Raw genomic sequence first — 4,725 nt, 5'->3', positions numbered from 1 at the left:
CCCATTTCTGTGAATTTCCCCAGTCCTGCAATGGTTTCCCCATTTCTGCCATTTCTGCTTCAGCTCTGCCTGTGCTCCTGGGCCCTGCAGCACAGCAGAAGGGAAGCCCTGCCTGCACTTGCAAAGGTGATATCACTGGCCAAATCACCTTTACTGATCTATGTGCTGGGCAGTAGATTAGGCAAGAGATTTAGTTTTCCTCTGAGAAGAGAAAGCACAGCCAAAGGCAAAGCAAGTAATTATGTTTCATACTAAAATGAAGAATACTAAAGAAAGGAATTGCACAGGCTGACACACAGAGATCGCTAAAAAGAAAACTCACTTGGGACAACCACTAAAAATAGTTTAAAAAGGGGACAAACAAGTGCCACACTTATAACTTTGATATTATTTCTTGGCACAAAAGGAACTGTAGTTTTCTACTGTTTTTAGGCCAACTAGATGTTGTTCAGAATTCTTCTGTGGTAGATCCAGAACGCCTCCTGCCTTTCTGGATGGGAGAATTGTTTGTGCATCTGTGTGCATGAGTCTCTGTGCATTTTTGGTCATGCACAAGTGTGTATGTGTTTGTGCCTTCCTCTGTGACTCTGCATGTCTGCCCAGGTTTGTGAACATATCTTTGTGTGTTTTCCAAAGCTTGGGCTCTGTCCCTGCAGCTGCTTGTGCTGGATAACAGCAGCTCACATTGAGAATCTCTGCTAATGTCTTGCCACCCACCCACCACAATATGGTTCTGCTGCGTTCCAAAGTCAATCTTTAAGTTTATCTGAGCTTCAGTGAAATTTAAACCTATACACTTTGCAGAGAAAATGGTTCTAGGAGCAAATATTTCAAATATGTCATGATGGGAATTTTTTTGTGAAAACTTTCTAAAATAAGTTAATTGATCCACGGGACTTAAGGTAGTTAACACAACAGCCTGTTTAAAGGCTGGAGGACAAGACACACATTTCTGCTGCATTCTCTGGATGTTTCTGCTTTGTCCTAAGCAAATATAATGTTAAAAAACTGGCAAATTTTCAAATATTGATTGTGTTCCTGGTGAATGTAAGTTTGATTCTCCTAAAGAGAAGTCATTCCTTTGAGGAATGGGAGAAGCACAGCAGTAGTTGTCCAGTTAGCTTTTATCCAGCACTATTTGCTGCTGTTAGTTATACAGTAATCAAATAAATGTCTTAGTGCTCTAAAGGTAAGGATACTTTAGGAGAAATCTTAAAGATTTCTGAGAATTAAAGAGACAAAAATTATATACTTGTAAAGTGTTCTGTCATAGAAGTATTACTATTTCTGATCTTTGTTTCGGTTTATGTTAGTGAAACAATTTCTGTATAGCTTTAAACCTGATTTTATCTAGGAAGTGAACAAAACTAAAGGAAACTCAGTTGAAATGGATATTTTAAGTTAGCAGTGAATGCTTAATGAGATTTATCAAAGCCACAGTAAAGGTATTTCATTTCTTTATATCAATCTTTTTGAGTGATCTCCACCAAACAAACTAGCAAATCTGTTCTAAACTATGCTGAGGAAGTCACCACAGGATAAACAAGTTACAGATTCAGTGACTTTGAAATAACTGTGTGCATGCTACTATCCGAAGCAAATAAGTCAGGTAACTTACTCCTCAGATTTTTTTGTAAGGTAAACATTTGCAAACTGAAAACTTGAGAAATTTCAGTGCAGTAGCTAGCGCATGATGAATGCCTAGTCCAGCTTACTTCACAGTAACTAAGTATTTTGAACTAATCAGAAAATTTCATTTTTTATTTTAACACTCGACTTCCCAAATGGAGTCAGTATAGAATGTTTTGTTTTGATACAAGGAATGAACAGATCTCTCCTGTCCTGTCCTGTCCTGTCCTGTCCTGTCCTGTCCTGTCCTGTCCTGTCCTGTCCTGTCCTGTCCTCTCCTCTCCTCTCCTCTCCTCTCCTCTCCTCTCCTCTCCTCTCCTCTCCTCTCCTCTCCTCTCCTCTCCTCTCCTCTCCTCTCCTCTCCTCTCCTCTCCTCTCCTCTCCTCTCCTCTCCTCTCCTCTCCTCTCCTCTGTGCTGCTGATATACATAAGAAAATATATTCAGAGTATAGGTTCAAGAACCATGATCTCAGGAAGCTAAAAATATAAAGCTAAAATAGTTGTGGTGTTTGGCTATTCTAGTTCATCAGTTTGATCTTTTAGAAATAGCAATATTTTCACAGAAACATTTTTCCCTTATTGATTATGTGACCTTTGGGCAACAAACTAAATAATGTCTTACATTTGTGTCATGCCTTCCACCCAAATGATTCCTTAGTTTTTCACCCGTTTTATACTGTGTGATGGTACAAACACCTAGAGAAACAGTTGCCTAGGGTAAAGGCCAGAAATAGACATTTATACCTCATTTTCAAAAGACTGCAGTGTTGTATTTGTTGTTGAAGCTCCTGTGGCTCCTGTTGACCACAATGGCAGCAGCTGCCCCCCTGGGGAAAGGAGTGAAGTTTTACTTACATATAAAACCTCTGCTCTCCAGTCCTGACTGAAATCCTGTGGCTGCTTGTAGGAATCATGGAGCACTCATTAAACATATTGGGAAAAAAAAGAGTTTTAGTATGCTGGAAAAGTGGGTGTTGGCTGCCAGCTGCCCTTGCAGGAGGTTGCTGGTCTCTGCCTGTGGAGGGGAATTCCATCCCAGAGCCTGGTACCAGCAAGATCAGCCTCTCTACACACTTTGGCCCAAAAAACTATTCCCCCTCCACATTATGGGCTGCCAGTCCCCCCAGGGATCAACTGTACCTACATCTGTGATGGGATTTCTTATCTTCAAAGCACTGCAACATCCTAAATTTATTTCTAGAAGCAAACGCTTTCACTTAGTCACATCTTCCCAAGCATATGTGCCAGAGGTTTATTGTTCCCTTTCATGGCAGGTGAATTATTCAGAACTTAGCTAGAAATAATTATCTTTCATCTTTAAAGCATTCATTATAAGTCTCCAAATCATTCTTGCCTTTCTTCCTAAAGTGTGCTGTATTAAATTTTTTACCCACTCTTTCCTTTAAATTCTTTATCCACTCTTTTTCTTTAATGGTATCTTTCAGATACCATTAGAAACAAATTTATAATATTTCCTGAGATTTCAAATGCAAAATATATAAATGGGAAGCAACTGGGTTTAGCTTATAATTTTTGGTATACCACAACTTTTCTATAAAGACTGCAGATGATGATTTAGGAGTGCAGTTTGCAGATTGGGTAAGTAGCTGCTTGGGTTGGAGCCTTTCTTCATTTTCAGGGACTTCCATATTTTTTCTCCTTGGCATGTATCACTTCAGGAAGCTATCCTGCAATTTCCATGCAAGGAGAAATATGTTATTTCTTCATTAACATGCAAAAATGGGGCAACAAAGCCACCTGAAGACATGCATTGGGTCTTTCCCTGTCACCCCCTAAGCAGTAGTTTTCAGGAAAATTATGCTGTTTTACAGGTTGTACACAGAGAAATATCTTTCAAAATGGTTGCCATCTTCCATTTTCAATAATACAAGTAATATTGCCAACTTGCTTTCAGGAGGTTATTTTAGAAGGACAGGCAATTTTGCTGTTTTCCTTAAACCACTGGGAGCTAGACTGTGATAATCTCCTGGAGAAGAGATCATGCAACCACTCCTGCTGATTGGTGAACTTTTAGCTCTTATAAATAAAGGCAAAAAAAAAATACTGTTTTAATAAGGGTCACACTACAGGAAGATAGAAGGATTTGGGCTGAAATAATTTCCAGTGAGGTGATGTGACCACTAAAATCAAAGGGTTTGGGCATATGTGTGCTCAAACATGCGCATTCCTGCAGAGTGGAAGGAGGAAGAAGACAATGGGAAGGTTAAAGCAGTCAAGAAAATAAAAGAAGATATTTCGGAAGTTATATTTTTTCGTGCATGCCCTCCACCTCTGGAAAAAGGGGTTGGGGTTTTTTGGTGGTTTTTAATAGGGCTACTTTAAGAAATTTGCCTCTTTTTTTTTTTTTGTTAGATTTTTTTTGAATAATAAACCAACAAAAGCTTTGCAAGCTTGCTCTGTAATTTGAGCCATGCTAAATCTTTGGTGTAGAGTATGTGACAATTTTTGGTTTAGAGAATAGATTTTAGTGAACACTTTACCTGTAAATCTTCCAACAAAAATTGTTCTTCACTCAAAATGATTGGAAATTTGATAGGAGAGTTTGTATGTCTTGTGTATGATAAAAGGATTGAATTCCAACTTTACCTTGCACATAAAGCTTCAACTGGCACCTCCACAATGCATGTTCTAAATTCTGTTTGATGTGTATATCAATGTCCTTCAAATACCACAAGCTAAGGAAACCACTGCAAGCTGCCAGGTTTTAAAATTGCCTAGTGCTGGCTGACTGATTAAAGCTACCTTGTCTCTCTGCTGCTATCATTTATGCTATTTAAAACCTGGTCCCTTCTTCACTCCCTGTTTTCAGTGCTATTATCCATCTATCCCGTTTGACTGGGAAATAATCAACATGAGAAATTCCTTTCATGGCAGACGGGTGGGATTTTTCAACTATTGCTGTGAGTATCAAGATTTGGCAGTGGATTTTTTCTTTTGTGCTTGAAAAGAGGACATATACAGCTGTATTCATATATTTTATGTATGTTAATTCTTGTTATTGTTAGCCAGACTTTATGTTTTGTAATTGGAATATTTAAATAGAAACAAAACTTTTAAACAGAAAACAAAGGATTG

The 4,725-nt window shown here is 38.5% G+C and overlaps 1 long non-coding RNA gene across 1 annotated transcript in view; it reads left to right on the top strand.

The window, feature by feature from the left end:
- Positions 1-4,000: 4,000 nt before the first annotated feature.
- LOC140682213 (uncharacterized) overlaps positions 4,001-4,725 on the top strand; it is a 29,513-nt gene continuing 28,788 nt past the window's right edge. Inside the window, exon 1 of the long non-coding RNA XR_012053533.1 lies at positions 4,001-4,550. This is a non-coding gene — a long non-coding RNA (uncharacterized lncRNA). The remainder of the gene's footprint in view (positions 4,551-4,725) is intronic.

Source organism: Taeniopygia guttata, chromosome 1 (genome assembly GCF_048771995.1).
Source record: "Taeniopygia guttata chromosome 1, bTaeGut7.mat, whole genome shotgun sequence".
NCBI lineage: Eukaryota > Metazoa > Chordata > Aves > Passeriformes > Estrildidae > Taeniopygia > Taeniopygia guttata.
This window is presented reverse-complemented; position numbering and strand designations above follow the sequence as displayed.